The sequence below is a fragment of the Cynocephalus volans genome, chromosome 15, assembly GCF_027409185.1.
Source record: "Cynocephalus volans isolate mCynVol1 chromosome 15, mCynVol1.pri, whole genome shotgun sequence".
Taxonomy (NCBI): Eukaryota; Metazoa; Chordata; class Mammalia; order Dermoptera; family Cynocephalidae; genus Cynocephalus; species Cynocephalus volans.
The window spans coordinates 60,102,412-60,124,504 of record NC_084474.1 but is presented as its reverse complement, the minus strand read 5'-3'; positions in this window follow the sequence as shown (position 1 = coordinate 60,124,504).

The window sequence follows — 22,093 nt, the reverse complement described above, 5'->3', positions numbered from 1 at the left end:
ATGGAGATTTTTGCATGTATATTCATCAGAGATACCTGGCTATAATTTTCTTTTCTGTGGTGTCCTTCTCTGGCTTTGGTATCAGGGTAATGCTGGCCTCATGAAATAAGTTTGGAATTATTCACTCTGCTTTAATTTTTTGAAAGAGTTTGAGAAGCATTGGTATATTTCTTTTTTTAATTGTTTGGTAGAATTTAGCAGTGAAGACATCAGGTTCTGGATTTTTCTTTGATGGGAGAATTTTTATTACTGGTTCAATCTCATTGCTCTTTATTAATCTATCAAGATTTTCCATTTCTTCATGATGTAGTCTTGGTAGGTTGTATGTGTTTAGAAATTTATCCCTTTCTTTGAGCTAATCCAATTTATTGGCATAAAATTGTTCACAGTAGTATTTTATGATCCTTTATATATCAGTTGTAATGTCTCCTCTTTCATTTCTGATTTTATTTGAATTTTCTTCCTTTTTGTTTTTAGTCCAGGTAAAGGTTTGTTAATTTTCTTCACCTTTTCAAAAAAACAACTTAGTTTCATTGGTCTTACATTTTTCTAGTCTCTATTTCATTAATTTCTGCACTAATATTTCTTACTTCTTTCCTTCTACTAACTTTGGTCTTTATTCATTTTATCTGAGCTATTTGAGGTATAACATTAGTTTGTTTACATGAGATCTTTCTTCCTTTTTTGATATAGACATTTATTGCTATGAGCTTCCCTGTTACAACTTTTTCATTTCTTTTCTTTTTTCCTGGGGTGCTGGTTGTTAGGCATTTCCAGTATACCATAACCCCTAGAGCAGAGGAGGTGACTTGCAGCTTAGTTCTAGGTTGTCTGGATACAAATGCCAAAATCCTAGAGTCAGGATTGGGGCCAACCTGAAGACTAAAGTTCTATACCTAGAGACCTGGGAATGGAACTGGTTTTTACTGAATCTGTGCTCTATGACCAGTCTTCTGGTGGCTCTTTGTACAACTCATAGTCAATGCTCAAACAACTCTGTGATTGAAAATATTATTATTTCTAGTGATCTTTTGATTTAAAAAAAGTAAATCTTTCTCTCACAGTTATTGTCTATTTTGAACTTCTTTCTAATCCATTTGTCAGTGGCTTACTGTTTAATTTTTTTTAATATAAAAAATTCTTAGCATTTATAAAAAAAAATTCTTAGCTTTAAAAAAATGAAATGCATTGGCAAACAAACAATCAAGCAAACAAAAGCAAAACAAACCCCTCCCTCTTTGAACTGCTTTTGCTGCATCCCATAAGTTTTGGTATGTTGTATGTCCATTTTCAAATGTCTCAAGATATTTCTCAATTTCCCTTTTAATTTTTTTGTTGACCCCTTGGTTACTCAGGAGAATGCTGTTTGATTTCCATATATTTGTGAGTTTTCTGAAATTCCTCCTGTTATTCATCTCTAATTTTGTACCCTATGGGTTATGAAAGATAGTTGATATAATTTCAGTCTCCTTAAATTTGTCCAGACTTGTTTTGTGGTATAACTAGAGAAAGTTCTGTGTCAGCTTGAGAAGAATGTCTATCTGCTGCTGTTGAATGAAATGATCTGCATATGTCTGTTAGGTTCATCTGGTCTAAAGTGTAGTTTGCCCAGTGTTTCCTTACTGATTTTCCATCTGGAAAATCTCTCCATGCCTTAAAGTGGGACATTGAAGTCCCCTATGTTATTGTAATGCAGTCTATCTCTCCCTTCAGATCTATAAATTTTTGCTTTGTATATTTAGGTGCTCTGATGTCGGGTGTATATATATTTACAATTGCTATATCCTCTTAATGAATTAACCATTTTATCATTATATAATGCCCTTCTTTCTATCTTTTTTTATAGTATTTGGCCTAAAGTCTATTTTATCTGATATAGTCACTCCTGCTCTCTTTTGGTTTCCATGTGCCTGGAATATATTTTTCTATTCTTTCACTTTCAGCTTTTGTGTGTCCTTAAACGTGAAGTAAGTCTCTTGTATGTGGCACATAGTTGGGTGTTCTCTGTGTGTGTGTGTGTGTGTGTGTGTGTGTGTATTTTACTCTTCAAGCTACTCTATGTTTTTGACTGAAGAATTCAGTTCATTCATGTTCAAAGTAATTATTGATAGGTAAGGACTTTCTACTGCCATCTTGTTAATTGCTTTATGGTTGTTTTGTAGATCATTTCTTCCTTTCTTCCTCTCTTGCTGTCTTCCTTTGTGAGTAGGTGACTTTCTCTAGTGTTATGCTTTGATTCCTTACTTTTATGTTTTGTGTATTTACTATAGGATTTGGATTTGTGGTTATCAGGAGACTTTATGAAACATCTTGTAGTTAAAATATACTATTTGAAGCTATTTAACTTAACTTTGATCAAATAAAAAAACTCATATTTTTACTCCACTTCTCCCCCCACATTTTATGTTTTTGATGTCACAATTTAACATCATTTTTTATATTTTGTATTTCTTAAGAAATTATTGCAACTATTATTATTTTTAGTAGTTCTGTCTTTTAACTTTTATATTAAACATATAAATGATTTACACACCAATATTTCATTGTTAGATTATTCTGAATTTGACTGCGTACCTACTTTTACCAATAAGTTTTATACTTTATGTTCTCATGTCACTGATTGGCACCTGTGTTAGTCTATTTCTCTTTCTTATAACAAAATATCTGGAACTGGTTACTTTGTAAGAAAATGAAATTTATAGCTTACAGTTTCTAAGACTGGGAAGTCCAAAGTCCATCTGGTGGCAGCGACAGTGACCCAGGGGTTACAAGATAGTGGAAGCATAGAGAGCAGAGAGAGACTCTCCTCTCTTCTTCTAAGCCCTCAGAACCACACGCCTGACCACCAGTTTTAATCCATTCACTATGGCATTGTCCTACAAACTAATCACCCCTTCAAGGCTCTACCTTTTGATTACTATAATAGGATTTCCCACCCTCTTAATAGTCACAGTGGGGGCTAACTTTCTAATATCTAAAACTGGGGGTCACAATTCAAGGTTCAGTGAGTTTTGGGGGGATGTAATTCAATCCACTACAGCATCCTTTTCCTTCAGCTTGAAGAACTATTTTTGGCATTTCTTGTAAGACAGTTCTGGTGGTGATAAACCTCTTCAGCTTTTGTTTGTCTAGGGAAGTCTTTATATCTCCTTTATTTCTGAGGGACAGCTTTGCTGAACACAGTATTTTGGGTGGCAGTTTTTTTCTTCAGCACTTTCAGTATATCATCCCACTGTTTCCTGGTATATAAAGTTTCTTCTGAGAAATATGCTACTAACCTTATTGGAACTCCCTTTTGTGTGATTTGCTTCTTTTCTCTTACTGCTTTCAGGGTACTGTCTTTGTCTTTGATATTTGACAGTTTGATTATGACATGTTTTAGTGTAGTCTTGTTTGGACTGAATATTAATGGAGACCTTTGACCTTCCTTTACCTTGATATTTATATCTTTTTCCCCTTTGTTTCTTTATTCTCATTCTTGAACTCCTATAATTCAAATGTTTGCTCTGTTGTTTCTATCCTATAATTCTCATAAGATTTCTTTATTCCTTTTTATTTTTTTCTCCTGTTACTGTGTATCTTCAAATAACATCTTCAAGTTCACAGATTCTTCTGCTTGATTTATTCTCCTGTTGATACTATTGCATTTTTCATTTTGTTCCTTATATGTTTCAGCTACCGAATTTCTGTTTAAGTTTTTAAAATATGTAATTTCCATCTGCCTGTTATTTTCTAGTTTGGGTTGTTTATTGTTTTCCCAATTTTGTTTAAGCATTTCTCTGTATTTTCTGGAAGTTTGTTGTGCTTCCTTAAAACAGTTATTTTTAATCCCTTATCATGCAGTTTATCTATCTCCATTTCTTTATAGGTGGTTACTGGTGCTATTTTTTTCTTTTGGTGGGTTCGTGTTTCTCTGATTGTTCTTGATACTTGTGATTGTGTAATGGTATTTGTGTATTTGAAGAATTAGATATTTATTCCAGTCTTTGCAGACTGGTTTTATCTGGGAAAGTTCTTCACCTGTCAACCCATCTGGGAATTCTGGGCAGGCCATCAGACTTGGTCCATTTGCTTGCTGCTTGAGTCCTCAGGCAGGCTGTCCTGGTGCCTGGGTCAGCAGTTGGATGGGCCTGGTACCTGAGTCTACAGGGCTAGGCCTGGAGCTTGGATATACTAGGGTGGACCTGTCAGTTGGGTCCACAGAGGTGAGAATGGAGGCCATATCCATGGGGCTGGCCTGAAGCCTGGGTCCACAGGGGCTGCCCTGGCATTCAGTATGCCTTGAGCCTGAGTTTGCAGAGGCCAACTATGTGCTAGGTCCACTGGGACAGATGTGGAACCTGAGTCCATGCAGCCTGGCTCTGCAGGGATGTTTCTGAAACCTTAGTCTACAGGAGCTGGCTTGGCAGTAATGTCTCCTGAGATGAACCTGGACCCTGGCTCTGCTGAAGCAGGACAGGACCCTGGAGTCTCATGTCACTGGTATTGGCCTTGCACCTGGGGCTGGCCTGGTGCTAGGGCAGGTGTGGAGCCTGGGTCCACAGAGGCTATTCTGGACCCTGGGTTTGCAGGTACTTTCCTGGATCCTGGAGCAATGGGGGCTTGCCTAGAGACTTGAGCTGGGAACCACCCTGGGTCAGCAAGGGCAAACCTGAAGGCTAGGTGTACAGATGCTGACCTGGAGACTAGGTCTTTGAGGGCTGGTATGTGTCCTGGAGCAGTGGGGGCTGGCCTGGAACTTAGGTACACAGTGGCAGTCCCAGAGCCTGGGTCACTGGGGCCTTTGCCCAGTGCCAGGGTCTACCTGGACAGGCCTGGACCCTGGGTCTGCTGAATCGTAGAACTGCAAGGGCAATTCTGGAGAATGGGATTGCAGTAAACATCCTGGCACTGGGAAGGCCTGAAATCTGTGTCTGCAGGTGTGGCCTGGTGTCTGAGGCCAGGGGTGCTGATCTGGTGCTAGGGTGGGTCTACAGCCTGGGGCTTTGTGGTCTGACCTGGCTCTGGGCTTGTCTGGAAACTGGGGTGGGCCTTGAATTTATATCCTGCAGGGGCCAGCCTGGAGGCAGGGCCTGTGGGTAAGGCTGTGGGGGCTGGCTTGGTGTTAGGGCTGTCCTGAAGCCTGAGGCCATGGGGGCCAGCCCAGGACCCTTGGGGCTGGTATGGATCTGGGTTGGTCCTGGAAAATGAGTCTGTGGGGGCTGACCTGGCACTGGGGCCACCCCAGTGCATGAGGTTGCTCGGGTTGGCCTGGTGGTGGAATGTGCCAGGAGACTGAATCTGTTGGGTAGGCCTGGAATCTGGACCTGTGTGATCTGGCCTGATGCTGGAGAAGACTATGGAGGCCCAGTCCATGAGCAACAGCCTGGTGGTGTCTAGGGCCATGAGGGCTTGGCCAGTGCTGGGTTTTACTGGAGTGGGCCCATTGTTGGGATTCGAGGCAAAGTTCGGTGCTCTTTTTCCTCTCCTCCTCCGAAGAAGCTATCTCTTTCCACCCTGTGCTGTCTGTACTTGGGGAAGGGGTGACATGGGTAATGTACATTGTCCTTCCTACCTTCTTCAATGCATCTTTCCTTGGTTCTGTGTTATACCCAGGTGCTGTCATTTCTCACTTGGTTTCCTTAGCTATTGTGAAAGTATTTTGAGTGTGGATAATTGTTCAAATTGATGCTTCTGCTGGGGAGTAAGTGCTGTTAAGTCCTATTCCATCACCTTGCTGATATCTGCAAGATGTATGTACTTTTAATTTGGTTGAGTATATTCTGAATAATCTTACAATAGGAAGTTAAGAGCATAGGTTACAGAGAAAAACTGCCTAGGCTCGAATAGAAACTTCTCGTCTTGTAATGTGGTCAAGGGCAAGCTATTTAACCTCCCTGTGCCTGCCTCATTTTCCTTTAATCTATATGGTTGTGAATGAGAGTTAAGCAAGATTAACACAGTGCTAAGCAGAAAGCAAGTGCTAAGTTGGTATTTATTACCATTTACAATCTGTGGATATAAAAACCCCACAAATTCATTACCAAAAGTATTTGATCTCATTTTTCAATGTCTTTTAACTTTAAATCTTGCAAATAAGAAGGAGTTCTTTATACTTATTTAATACTTATATGTGTCTATATTTTTCTATTTTGCTTGTCATTAACTAGTCATTTTGACTGTACTTATCGTTATTACTGAGCTATCCTGGCCAATTACCTAGCTATGAAATATACCATTGTGACCTGAATTACCTGATTTCAAGTTTAACCTTAATAAATGTAATTTTCAATCTTTATTGAAATTTTCACTACTTTCAAGAATTTCTTTGTTGACATAAAAGTAATTTGTATTGATGGAATAAAATCATAGTTTTTGGTTCATATTGTAACACTTACTATTTACTTTCATGCCAACAGCATTGTCGAATTCAAATGTATCATAGGTGTTTGAAAGACAGAGACCTTACAAAAGCTTGAGACAGAATTTGTTTATTTGATTATTAATCAAGGAGATAGGTTGGATCACTGGGATGCTTCTCAGCTCTTACTGTTGTTTTCACAGTTTAGTTTTATTTAAAGTAATTTCCTAGAATAATATAAACAGTCATATTTAATATAAGCATAAAAATATCTGAAGCCAAAGGGAAAATAAAACTTTATTGGCCCCATTCTGTGACAGAGCCACCTTATTTTTTTCTCCCATGATGCTACCACTACCCCTTTGTGTTTTGTAATCGATTGGTTTGTCCCAATTTTTTAAATTCATTTATTTGAATGAATTACAATTTATTCTAACTTGTTCTCCTAGTTCTTTCATTCTGCAACCCTCCCTTATATCAGCCTACAACCTGGCACCAAATGCAAAAGTTAATTTGTGACCTCTCAGGTTATTAATAAAAATACTAAATTAAATAGTGATGAATTCAAAACCAAATAAAATGTAGAACTGCTACCTGAGATCAACAACACTGTAACACAGAAAGAGAACTATACAACACTTAGGATGGCTGCTGCGCTCTCAATCCTTCCTGCTTTTGGGGGTATTGTCCTGAAATATAGAATATGTAGGAGTAAAACTGCAGCCCTAATGATTGTAATCCATGACATCAGCGGTTTTTTTTTGGTGGGGGGGAATAGCTAGTTGAGTCTGAGGTAGATACCTTGCCCCAATTGGGCTGATAATATTCCCTTCCTGAAAAACTAGAAACTTAGGGTGACTCACATACTGAATCCTTACAGTTGTGTCATGTCAATGTCAGAGCCCTAGTGAGAAAGCATGAACTCTCACCCTGCTGCATACCCTTTGAGTAACCTGTTATGAGCATTATGATTATTGTTATCTATTTTCAAACATTTTTGAGGACTATGCTAAGTGATTATTGAGCATCAGGTAGTTTAATCCTTTTAGCAACCCTATGAGGTAGGTGCACAACTTCTATGTATTATACACATGAGACTAGTTTAGTGAAGTTAAATGAAATGGTTGCATATTTCACAGCTAGTAAGTGATGGAAACACTTCACAGATCCAAAACCTATTTCTAAGCCATTGAACTATGTGTTCTCCCTCAGCAAATGCTTATTAAATGTCTTCTAAATGACAGATGGCTTTAAGAGAATGAAAACAAGCATGCACACTGTATACTTGAAAATACTTTTGGAAACCCTGAATTTTCTGTCCAAGCCACCAAATTCTAAGAAATTTTCACATAGATATTTTGGAAAAGCTTATGTATTTTACTCATCTAAGCCTTTGTTTTCCCTATAATTTGTCTGGAATCTAGAAATCAACAAAAAAGGATATTTTCTATGATATACCCCTACGTTGCACTCAGTGATAGCTATTTTACCAAATTCTAAACCACAGGGCAGAGTCCAGAAAACACAAACCGATATATGGATGTAGATGTATCTAACAATACTCTTTAGGGAGCAACAAGTCACTTTGAAAATTGCTGCAGCCCATCTCAAGCTGGAAAATAACATAATAATGAAGAAAGTATTATTTTGTAAGATGTGATAATGCATATGCTCACTATAGCTTGAATTGCTCACATGAGTTATTTAAAAATATGTGCAATTAGCTCCAGAGTTAATGTGTCTCTTAAGGCCAATGGAAAGCAAAAATTAAAGCTTAGAGCTGTTTCCTTAACATACTGGCACTTGAATGCAAAGAATTAAAGGGACTCAATATGCTTTAGTTTTTGGTCACTGACATCTGTTAGCTGTTGGAACAAAATTGCTTTTGATGGATGCCAGTAAGTGAAAATGATCTCTGGTTACTAGGATGATTTTCATAGCTATTTGTGTTATTATTCCAACTTCAGGAGCAGTTTCTAATACTTAAAACATTTAGACAAGAAAATTATAAGCTATCCTGAAAAGTATTAGAAAGTAATAGCAGAAGAAAACTACTGGTCTTCAAGCATTTGTTCATTCAGCAGTAGCCAAATAATTAGAAAGCTGACAAAGCGAGGCATGAGTAGTAGTGTCTATATCTATATCTGTATCTATATCTATATCATCTATATCTATATATCTTTTCAACTTTGTATATTAAATCGTGGCTGACACAACAACCATGCATCTAATTCAAACACTTAATCTATGGTGAGAGGCTAAATGTAACTCTATTAAACTCATTTTTATAAAAGTAAGCTTACCATATTCCATGGTTTGAATATGGTTTGTCCCTGTGAAACTCATGTTGAAATTTGATTCCCAACGTAATAGTGTTGAGAAGTGGTGGAACTTTTGAGAGAGATTGGGGTCATGAGTGCTCCTGAAGGGATTAATTTTACTCTCCCCAGACTGGGCTCTTTCTTGCAGGAGTGAATGACTTGTTAATCTTGTGGGAATGAATTAGTTACCACTAGAGCAGGTAGTTGTAAAATGAGGCCGCCCCTCGTGCTTTGATCTTTTTGTACGTGCTTGCTTCCCTTTCCACTTTTCTGCGATGTTATGACACAGTACAAATGCCAGAGGCTGCTGCCATGCTCTTGGACTTTCCAACCTCCAGAACTGTAAGCCAAATAAACATCTTTTCTCTCCAGATTATCACGTATTAGGTATTCTGTTATAGCAACAGAAAACAAAAGACACCATTTACAGAATTTGTCTATTCAATTGTCAAAGCACAGTACAGGGATTAAGTTCCTTATTCCAATGAAGAAACCATGATACAAATATTATTATCCTCATCTGGCAGATAAATAATAAGATTAATTGCTTACTAAGTGAAACAAAATAAGATTAAATGCTTTACCTCAGGGTTGCCAACTCAATATTCTGAATAAGTAAAAAAGGACTCAAATATTTAATATTTCATGTTAATTATTTTGTTTTTCTCAACCTTGTCTAAATGTTTGACACATACATTTAAGAAAAAGTTTAACAAAAAAAAATTGGAAAAAAGAAGCAGAAAAAGTGAGAAAATGTAATGAAGGAAGGAAAAAGTTACAAAAACAGAAAATAATAAGTCAAAAGGTAATGAAAAACATCAGAATAAAGTCCTAATAAGGCAAAAAATAACCTTTGTTTAGATAACAACTGATCAGTAAATGATATATGCCCTCAATTAGCATTGTTTGTTGGTCATAGAATTAAATAAGCTTAAATACCAATCAACACCATTCCTTATATTTCCTATCACATTGTATTTGACATTAAATTTTATAATTTTGTATAAAAAATTAAGCAAAGAAGTATGGATGAAAGATTCTGAATGCAGAAAAAAGTCAGCATCACGTCAACCATGGAAATTCAAAACGATAACAAATAAGGTACTTTGCTTAATAGAAAAAGCAAATAAACGACCTCATTATGATCCAGCCATATAATCAAATTACCCAAGGGGGAGATGCAAAGAAAGAAACACTGTTGCCTCTTTTTCTCAGTACATTCTAGAATTAAGTTGCTGCAGCTATGGATGAATTTCTAGTCCAGTAATTCTCAGCAGGGTGGAGGATTAAGGCTTGGGAAAAAAATAGTACTGTCCTCCTTCCTCCCACTAGAATATTTGGGAAATCATTAGGGATATGTGGTTGTCACGATGATGGGCTTGCTACCTGAACTTAGGGACAAAAAGCTAGGGATCCTATCCATGTTTGTGAGACATTCTTGTACAGTGAAGAATCATCTCACCCAAAATTCCATAGCATCTCCATTAAGAGACATTAGAAGGTTAACAGTTACCTGCCCACTTGGATACAACTCTCTTTGATGTTTTCAGCCTAGGATAACACTGTTCAGACAGGAAATTCCACATCTGTTTTCTTTACCTCAGTCAATCCAGGACCTAATCTAGGCCAGTGCATATACATTGGTGGCGCTCAATAGAAGTTTGCTAATGACTTTGTGCAAAAAATAATAAAATAAAATAAAATAAAATTTTAAAAAGGTGATGAAGAGAGAGAAGTAGGCTTGATATTCAGACTGGTCTCTAGATTATTATTATTTTTTAAATTATACTCAGTGGGGTCACTAAAGAACAATGAGTATACAAGCATACTTCAAAAAGTTCATGGAAAAATAGAATTGAAAGATAATAGAAATATTTCCATGAACTTTTTGAAAAGCCCTCATAGATGGTGAGAATTTGCAGGACTCTATTACATGAACCAAATTCAGGAACCTGAAAATCCTAGTAATCATTCTGCCTTTGGGTGAGTTCCAAATACGTACATGAGAAGCAGGACTGCCATGTAGGGATGTGCAGGTTGTGCATGGCACAAGTAGGACTCCATTCACATAGACCGAAATGTCAATGATGTCTTTAGAGTTGTACAGCCCAGCCACATGTAGCAACTCTAAAACATTGCTTGCTGGGCATAGAATTAAAGAAAATTACTATCAAGTTATGAGATCTTAATTGCCACTCATCACCCTACACAAATTTTTGTATTGTCAGTAGTGATCATTAGACTTACCTCTTTTTCTGGACAGTAGTGGAAGTCTAATAACAATTTTTATTCTAGAGTCCAGTAACAAAAACAAATACTTTTGAGCATTTGCTATGGATTAGTCTAAGGGCATCATGTTTTATAATTAATTTAGTCTTCAAAACAATTTTACAAAGTAGTAACTACTATCATTTTATAGATAAGAAAATAGAGGAACAAAAAGGTTAATTGATATATCCATTATAAGAGGAAGTGAGAAAGGTACATAAATTTTAATACAGGTAAAGTGCTTAGAACAGTGTTTGGCAAGTGGTTAGTTTTTAAAAAGGAGGCAACCCATGATTGCAGAGAGCTAATCTTGACATTTTATCTTGCCTCAGTATTGATTCCATATTAAGTGGGATTTTTTTTTAAACTTCATTCATAAACTTATTTTTAAATTCATGGAATATCCTTTTTTGGAATTTATAGGGCCCTACTCACTGACAAGAGTAAAATCTGGTGAATTATTTAAAATAAAGGAATGATTGATTTTTACCTGTGACCTTGGCAAGTAACACTAAGCAGGAAGAGTAGGATTTTTGTTGAAAATGACATGTATATTGTCTGGGGAGAGAGAGGAGGCGATACTGTACTTGTCGAAAGTGAAGGATGCAGTCCTTAAGATGGAGCCCTGTTGTCTTTTCCTCACACTTGATCTGGATATGTCTCCAGGCTTTTAGGAAAAACTGAATTTCATTTGGCAATGGTGATTTTTATTGAATTATCTTCTCATATACTGTCTACTCTCTTACCCATAAGCAACTTGGTTTTTAAAGAAAAGAGTAAGAGCATGTGGAAAAGAAACAAAATAAGAGTTTTAAAATGACAGATTACATATTCAGAAACATTGAAAATAGTCAATAGATATTTCCCAGAATGAATGCATAAATGTAGGAAATAGCATAGAAAATACAAGCAGAATAAGGCATTTTCTGGAAAAATAAAGAAGTTCTTTCTGTTAAATGAAAAAATAGTTCCATAGACTGGATCAGGAAGATAGATTTTAAAATTCATTAGAGTTGCTTGCCTTAGGGACACTTCTATGTACAAATCAAATTGGATGTCAAGCTGGGCTCCTGGGAGAATTCAATTAAAATTATAGTATCAAGGAGCATAACTACATAAGTAAGGCCTTGCTATATGTTCCTTGGAGAGTGTGGTGGGGGCTTAGCTGTAACTTGGATACAAATTGAAATCATTATGAGGTCTGTCCTCTTTGAAATAAATATGAAACTGCATAATTAGCTCTTATGTTTGCTGGAATATTAACTAAAATGCAAAATGTACAACTTGACAATCAAGTCATAATATTTCATTTGGTACCTACTATGTGCCTAGCATTAAGTTAGGGAATTGAATAAAATACAGTTTTAACCCAAAAGAGTTCAAGCTTGAGGAAAGAGGCATGTTCACAGCATGTTATTTAATCTTGTCTCCCTATCCTCTACTAATTTAACAAAATATGAATGTCTGATCCGAATTAAGCCAAATACACCAAGTTATCTCTAGAAGTAGATGATGGGATTGAAAGTGAGTTTCCGACCAAAGCTGGATCTGTAGCGTCCTTCTGCAGAAGTTAGCATTGTATGACCAAAGATAGTCGAGCTAATCCTCTTAGGAGGCTGAATCTATAATATACAAAATTCTTTTTTTTTTGTCTTTTTCGTGACCAGCACTCAGCCAGTGAGCGCACTGGTCATTCCTATATGGGATCCGAACCCGCGGCGGGAGAGTCGCCGCGCTCCCAGCGCAGCACTCTACCAAGTGCGCCACGGGCTCGGCCCTAATATACAAAATTCTAAAACTTGCGAGAATACGGGAGTTGGATTGAACCAAAATGTTCACCTGTTTGAGGTAGAAAGCTGCCCTGATGGTGAGGGACATACTTTCCAAGGTATTCTACACATGGTGAGTTTCAGAAATCATGATTTTCCAGGGGTACTGGAGGTGTGGGTGAGCTCTTGTGCTACCACCCTATTGCTCTCCGGGTCCTTAACTCATTTGGATATGACTGGTTCCCATCATCTCACCATGCGGAAAATGAACCTGTACTTGTCCTAGTCCATAGTCAAGTATCCTCTCCTCCAAACTTGCAGGGAACACTATTTAAGGGAAATGTCTTTGTACAAATCAAATTAGATGTCAAGCTGTGCACCTGAAGGAATGCAATTGAACTCTTACATCAGACAGACTATGTATAGAATTCAGCAGGCTGAGTGCATTCTAATTTTGATGTGGAAGGTTATGGGAAATGGAGAACATAAACCTATAGCGTCTGGTGTCAGTTCTTTTTGAGTATTAAAAATTTCCCTCCAGCCCCAAATAACTACTAGTGCTATTTTGGTCAACTGATATTAAAGACCTGAGAGTAGGAAAAAAGCTGCCTTGTGCTGAAATACTCTGTACCTCCTAAATAGACCACTCCTGTCTGGAGTATCAGGGACTAGAAAATTGTGGAGAAGGAGATTTTCCATTAAGTATACCAAGTACAGAGAAGGTCTATGGAAAGGAAAATTGACTAGGAGTCAGAAGACATAGGTTCTAATTTTGGATATACCACTTAATAGTCATGCCACCAGTGTTCCAATATGTAAGATCATATGGGAAAATCACTCAGCCATATCTTCTTTCTGTAGCTGTACGTGAATGATCAGTTATGACAGTGGATAGAAGAGTAAATAGTAACTGATTCATAAAACCCAAGAGACATCAGTAATTGCATTTTCAATAATGAGAAAGCTGCACAATGGTGAAAGAAACAAATTAAGCCAATAAGCAGAGGGAGAGATAAAGAGCTCGTTTAGTCATGTGATATATATACATAGAGAGTGATTATAATTACCAGGGACCCCTTGGCAGCATTCAGAACCTGGATCCAGTTGCTCCTACAGCCCATCTGCACTACTGACTTTCCTGACACTCAGTCATTTAGTTACATACTCCAGCATCACTCTAAACATTTCCCTTTTTTGCTTAATAGGTTTTTTTTTTTCTATAACCAGAGGCGCCTAAACAATGTGGAGAAGGGGTGAAGGAAAGGAGAGAAAGCCCTGCACAGTGTCATTTCTGTAGCCACAAAGAGCTTTCAGAAAGCACAAATTCAGGACTGAAGTTCCTAAGGGGCACAGGAGGGAGCAGGGCACCAGCTCAGAGGAGGGATCATGTCACTGAGCTCTGACTGACTAGAGATGTCTTACAGGCTGGTGGTTGTTAAGGATTTTTAGCAGTGGAACAAATATCCAAATGAATATAATAACAACCCCTATCTAAAATAGTTACAGGTGATATTTTTTATATACATTCATTTATAAGGTTAAAATGTTCATATTTACTTTTTATGAAGACAGATAAGCAATAAGAACAATGAGCCCGTGGGAACGAAAGCACATTTGATATGGAGGATTATGGATAGCAGTTTTAGGCATGTCATCCTTTGTATTCATGAAAATTTAATTAAATGTTTTCAACCATTCCTCAGAACATAGTTTGAAAATCATCGGTCATGTCCAGCCTCCTTCATTTAGAATTGCATTGTAGGTACCAAATTAGAATAGATATCTCACTCTGGCTAGGCCATGATGTACTTCCCACAGTATTTCATGAGTCTCAAGGCCTAAGGTAAAAATTACAATAACATTTATTCAATTTACCTAAAATTTCATCAATATTTTATGAAGAAAATGAATGAGCTGATACTCTGAAATTCTGATCAAGGGCTGGCGATGAGCTCAGTTGGTTATAAACATCAAGGTCAAGGGTTTGGATTCCCATACAAGCCAGCTGCCAAATAAGAAATAAATAATAAATAAATAAATAAATAAATAAAATTCGGATCAAGAAAATGCCAATTAATGTCTTTAAAGAGAACACGATAAAATTCTAAGTCAATTCAGGTTCACATTTTGTGAAGATGTTCATGAATTTTTTTGGTTCTGGCTGATTGAATTTGATTGAACAATCTGGAATGAAATTATTTGTCCTCGTATGACTGATGACTTAGCTTCACCATGATCAGTGTAAGATCCACTTAAAATTTTGAGGTCTCCTAAGAAGTCTTTGGAATATGATTATAATACAACTAGGCCCAGCTTTAAGTGGAGTAACTATGAATTTGAAATGATTTGCAAGGGCACCGATTAAGGTTCTCCCTCTAAAGCATCTCATTCTAATTCCTTCCTTCCTCCCTCCATCCCTCTCTCTCTCTCTCTCTCTCTCTTTCTCTTCCTCGATAAAGTTCTCCCCACTTAATTATAAAATTCCAAACAGGGATTAAAACTCTGTGCATGAAAATGGAAGTCCTTAGCCTAATAAAGCACTATGTGTTCATTAGCCAGTATTTATTGAGCTCATACATTGTTGCTAGGTATTCAGTTGAATGGGGCGCTCTAGGGCTATGTTGTCCAATATCTTAGCTACTAAGTACATGGAGCTATTTGAGTGAATTAAAATTAAATAAAATTAGAATTTAGTTTCTCAGTTGCCCTAGCACATTTCAAGAACTCAATAGTCACATGTGACTAGAGGCGGTAGTTTTGGAACACTCAGAGATAGAACATTTCCATAGTCACAGAAAGCTCTATTAGATAGCATTGCTCTAGGGGATGCTAAAAATATGAATCACAGTTCCTTCCCTTAAAGATTGCTTTATTTGGTTAGGAGAATATGGCTAACATACATGAAACACTATGGTCAGCAGTGCAGATAAGTGGGCAATTACATGTTAAAACAGAATCAAGCTGACTGTAAGTGATTTCGGAAATATGTCACAATCTCACAGATTAGAAAAAAAAAATCTGAAGGCAATTAGAGAAGAAAAGCAAACGAAAAAGTAACTGAACAAACAAAATCACTCTATTGCTCTAAGACAGAGACAGGAAGGAAGGGGGTCTTGTTTAAGTATGTGATTAGATGCCTATGAGCATAAAGCTCAGTATTTCACCTGGGTCTATGTGGAGTCAAGGAAGCAAACGTCATAAAGTATATAGCTCAGCACTTGGAAGATGCTTCTTATGCCTAGCAGGCCCTAGGTGGCAAAGCTGGAAAGAATTATGGACAAGTGCTGAACATAGTGTTGCTTCATATCCTCAGGCATATACTCCACTGTGAAAAATACTACTTTGCAAATTAAACGACAGCTACAAAAGGTTTCTTTACTTCTTTGTTGGGCTAGAGACTGTTTAGAAATTGCTGTCTTTGAGAATCAATATTTGCCCTGATGTGTGTATGTATGTATGTGCTATGTCTAATTCAATAAGTATCTGTGGGAAAAGTATATGAATGTTTAAAGTATTTTTAACTCACATAGATCTATATCTTGAAAAGGAACTAAACTGGAAAGCCCACACCTTCCCTGGAATTTTCTGTAGAACTTGAAAAGCATAGGTTATCACCAGTTGTCTTGCTGGTGATTACAGGTCATTACTTTAGATAAAATTACTCAGACTTGGGGAAACATATTACTGGTGCAGTGGAGATAGGTAAGGACTCAAAGTATATTAAGCACAAGGGCTAGCCAGGGTTTGGGATTTGTTTCTTTTTTGATATTTTTTGATATTATATAGCCCAAGAGAGGATTATACCATAATCTAGTCTGGTAAGAGCCACCCAACGCATAAAAGTCAAACATAATTATAGCATTTTTACATATAAATTTAGAACAAATACACAAGAGTGCCTCATGTCCTGATGTTAATTGGACCTAGAATTATTTTCTGAGACAAACTTAGCACCTGGAGATTCTGTTTCTTTGACCTTGGAACAATTTTAGCCTCTAAGTAGCTTGCTGAATTACCACTATACTGCCAAATTAAGGTTCAGTGGAACTGTTAATGGAGTTTATAATTAGATGCGTTTTAAAAATAATTAGTATTGTCCCAGGGTAATTGTCCCAACATTATATTAGCATCAATTGATGCATATGGTGGATATATGTTCAATAATGTAAATAATGTTTTCTGCTTGTTAGTGGACAGGCTTCATCTCTGTCCTTTCTTCTTCAAAAATGACTTTATTCTTCCCCGGTTTCTTGTTTTTCTATGATTAATGCCATTGAATGATATTGTGAGTTAACAGTGAAAGCTCAGTGACTTCCTTATTTTAAACCACTTTTCTTTAACTCTTTAGCAGCTGCAAGTTTTAGTATGGTTTGAAATAATAGGATTAAATAAGCCAAGTAATTCAGAGGGAAATTAGCTGGTGTATAGAAAGCAATTGTCTCTGAACCACTTAGAAGATAATATTGATTATATGCCTTGTCAATTTGCATTGTGCTTTATAATTTTTAAGTTATTTGATTTGCATTACACTCCTAGATTATCCCAGGTGCAAGCTTGGGAGATAATGCATTGGGATGGAAAGAATATGAACTTTGGAATCAGACAGGATTGAGTTGGAATCTTAACTCCAGAAATTAATAAATGTGTTACTTTCTGCAACTTATTTAACTACTCTGAAACAAAAACAAAGTCAATAATGACATACAATATGTAGAGTTGCAAAGACCAAATAAAACAGTGCATGTTAAAATACCTGGTATACAGAAGGAACTACACTTATACATTCTATTTTACAGTTAACTCAGAGAATCAAGTTTATTTGTTAATGCAATACAGTAGGACAAGTCTAATTTAGATTTGTTTTTTCTGAATAATTCTTTTTGGCATTATGTTGATTGTAAAATTAACCCCAAGTATTTTTTTTGTTGTTGTTAGATCATGCAATGTGGTAGTTAGTTTGACATTTTGTAAAAACAGGATGAGATCCAAATACCTATTTGCAATTGTCAGTTGTCAATAATTATTAAAAATAGACTCATACCTCAGTGAATAATCATTCATTAAGTAGCTTGTCCATTGAGAAGATGTAGAGTCTTCGAGGTTGTGAAGTGGAGATGAAGTGCTGCTGGCTTCCTGGACTCTCTCTGCTCTCCCTTCTACTCTCCAAAAGCTCTCACTTCCTGGTGTACTAGGTCCTACTTAATTGATGGTCACACACACAGCAGTAATTGAGATGACTTAGCCACCTGACGTTTAAGATGAAATCCATGCGTTAATTTTCTAAAAATATATGAGTTTTCTAAATATCATTAAATAAAATAAGCTTGGCATGTGCAAAACCAAAGTCATCAGATCCTACCCCAATTCTCTTTCTACTGACTTCCATTTCAAATGCATATTCAAAGAACACAGAAAATCATAGAGTTGACTAAAGGTGTCTCCCCCTCAATTTGGGGAAGTCCTCACATTTTAGACATGCTCAGAGCTTTGGGAGAGATACACAAAGTGGCGATGGAGACGGGATCGTGGCCCTGCCAGTCCGATGCTTGGAATGAATACGATAGGATAGGTGTGCAGTGAGAGGTGGGTGGCTCCTTCTCACTTCCTATTTGCCAATTTTTTGTTTCATGAGAAGATATTGTAGTCACCAGGGCTTGAAGCCTTGTGTTGATCTTCCATTCTTTCCCATTCTCACCACTTCATTCAGTCATTTATGGAGTAATATGGCTACTACTTCTCCGAAGTCCCAGGCTTTGATCCTACCCTTTCTATTCCTCGTGCACCACCTGCCTCACGCCCTTCTTACTGAAATAGGCTTAGAGCTGCGCTCCCTATCCTCCCTTGAATCCAGCCTCAGTGATCTGTTGCACGATCATCAATCAGATCAGATCCAGTCATTGCCCCATGCCATCCCACCCCTGCTCAGAAATGTGTACTGGTTTCACATTACATAAGAAATCTAGTAAAAGTTCTTCACCTTTAGACCCTCCTTAATATTTTTTCAACATTCATTCCCTAATTCTTTTTCCATGTTTCTCTTACTCCAGGCTCTAGCCTATATAGGTAGGTTCTCCTCCAACGCATATGTTTCCAGCCTCCATGTTTTGGGGGCTGTTCTTTTCTCCCAGTTACACATGTAGAAATGATATCTGTCTTTTAAGAATCATCTTAAACGTTAACTCTGTTAAGAGACTTTTCATGATTTCCCATACTGAATAAGTTCTTTTCATTTGAATCTCCGGATTTCTCCCTCCATGCTATAGTACTTGCTTTATAGCATTTTGATATAATTATAAAGCTACATAACTATATAAATTTTATTTACCCTGTTGTAGTTATTCGTTTTTCTATCTAAGTCCCTAACAGTGTTCTATTGCTTAAGACTGATAATCTTATTTCTATTTCCTATTACTATTTAGCTTAGTGCCTTGCACATAACAGAAGTTTCATAAATATTTGTTGTAGTGAAATAGAAGATAGCCTGGCAGTTTAAAGCAAATGCAAACTGGACTTTCTCGTCTTGTAATCCTTAAGTTGCTGTTTCCTGTTTGTCAGCACTGGTGTGCCCATCTGTAGACATACCTTTGATATCATTAGGTCACTGCAAATCCAAGATCGGTTACACATAATAGAATGGTTTTGCATCACTTTATATTACCTTATGTTGGAAGCTTAAATAGTGCAAACAAGAATCACAAATCAAAATAATATTAAGTTTCTCATATAGTAAGGTGACATGATTTATGTACATTGACTGAGACTCACAGCTAAAATATGGAGATTTTCATGAACTTAATTGATCTTACTTTATTAATTTACTATCTATCAAATGGATCTAATTTCAGTAGTTTTTTGTTAAATATGTTTTTCATAGGTTTCATGTGAAAGTGCTTTGAAACAGTAAAATACAAAGTAAGGTAGCATTATTATTATTTTGCAGTACTAGACTTATGCAGAATCTTCTTCACATTAAAAATGACATGTTTAACTGGTAGACTTAGGCATATCAGCCATAGTCATGAGAGAGAAAAAAAATTCCTGGTTTACATGGTACAAGATCCATGGTCTTGACCTTGTTATCAAGCTCCCCTAAAGAATCCCTAAAATACGCATACTTAGGTTGCAACAGCATAGAATACTAATACAAATATAGTCAGGAATACTATTGAGAACCTACTCCATTCTAGGCACCGTCCTAAGATATCATCGATGTACATTATCTCTTTCATGGATTAACTCTATTACATTAACTCTATTCATGGATGAGGCAAGTGAGGCTTAGTAAAGGTATATAACTTTCTCCAAGTCAGATAACTAGTATTTGAGACAACTAGTATGGTTTGATTCCAGATTCGTCTGATCCCAATATACAGCCTGCAGACTTAGAAACAAAAATCAAGGACTATGGAAATGATGCTGCAGCAACACAGAGATGCTACAATTCTCAGCACACATCAAGTTGTTTCTTACCTCCAGTCTTTACACAAGTTGCTTCCTCATTCTGGATTGTTTGTTCCCTTCCTCTTGCCACACCACAAAATGAAGAACTAATTGGCCCAATTTTTGCCAACCTTAAAAACTCGATTCAGATCATCTCCACTTCCTGCAATTTCCACTCACCAGTGTGGATAAAATGGGTTCCCTACATGCAGTCTCTTCCCTGTAAACACTTCTATCATGAACCTTACTGTAGGGCATTGCAGTTACTTATGTTTCAGTCTCCTCCACAAAACCATGAACAACTGAAGGGCAAAAACAACTTATCTATATATCTCTTACACTAGCCCAGTACAGGGCGCATATATGACTCATGTTCAATAAATATGAGTTGAATTGAACTAAATAAATGATACAATACAATCAGGTTTCTTTGTATTATATGTTGCATTTAAAGTAGGTGATATTAATTTAAACAATTAATAAAATAAATACCAAGGTTATATATTTGACCAAACAACATGAATAAAAAGGTATAATAATAGTGGATAGCACTGTATCTTAGGTTTTTGGAAAAAGTTGAAATCAAGTGACCCATCATAACTATTAACAATACAATTGCTGTTTTAAATAAAATCATTAAACACAAAAAAGTTTTTAAAAAAAGATTAAATACCATTTCTGGCTGCTGAATTGGATACATATTAATGTGTCTAATTAATATATTAACATATTATAATTATAAACAATGTATACAATGTAAACAATTAAAAATGTAATCTCCTTCAGGTTCATCTATGTTGCTGCAAATGACAGGATTTTTTATGGCTGAATAGTATTCCATTGTATATATATATATATATATATATATATATATATATATATACCACATTTTAAAAAATCCATTCTGAATGTTCTCATCATAAAGAAATGATAAATATATAAGATGATGGATATACTAATTACCCTGATTTGATTATTACACAATGTATACTTGTATTGTAATATCACGTTGTATCCTAGAAACATGTAGTTATTACGTCAATCATTAATAAAAAAACAAAGAATTTTGTTATATTTGCAAGTTACCAAAGACATTATCAAAATATATTCATTTTTTTAGAGAAAGATTTCTCCCAAATATCTGCTCATTTAGGAATTTCATTTGTGAGATTAAATAAATTTTAAATTACAGTGTAAAATAAAGGAATGTACATATTAATACAAGTTTAGATCTGGATCTCATTTTCTTACAGTTAAGAAAAAGTTTTTCCTTTATCTGAAGCTCATTTAAAATATTTTTAAAAAACACACTTACTTTCAGTCTAGGAAGTTTAGTTTCATCCAAAAATTATAGAGTGCATATTAACATACCCTTAGAGGAGTCAGGCAAAGGCAATAAGGATATAATATCTATTTTATGGATGTCTGGAACAAAAAAAATTCACTTAAATACAGACAGATAATTTACAGTACAAAATAAGCTATTATAGAATAAAAGTGTAAAGTATATTTTCTGTTTGAATTATGAAGTGGAAAAAATAGCAAAAATGTCAGGATTAAAAAATGTTAACAATATCAAATGATTTTGTTTTTATGTTTTGGGACCTTTAATCTACACTTTTTGTTTGTATCGGTATTTTAGTAATCTCTTTAACCTTAATCTTATAAAGTTACTTATAAATTGTGCTCATTGAACTGCTCTATTCCAGCTTAATATTTTTTTTTTTTTTTTTTTGTGACCGGTAAGGGGATCGCAACCCTTGGCTTGGTGTCGTCCGCACCGCGCTCAGCCAGTGAGCACACAGGCCATCCCTATATAGGATCCGAACCCGCGGCCGGAGAGCTCCTGCGCTCCCAGCACCACACTCTCCCGAGTGAGTCATGGGGTCGGCCCCAGCTTAATATTTATAAGACTATAATGTCTATGCATTTATTTCTAACATTAATTGACACTT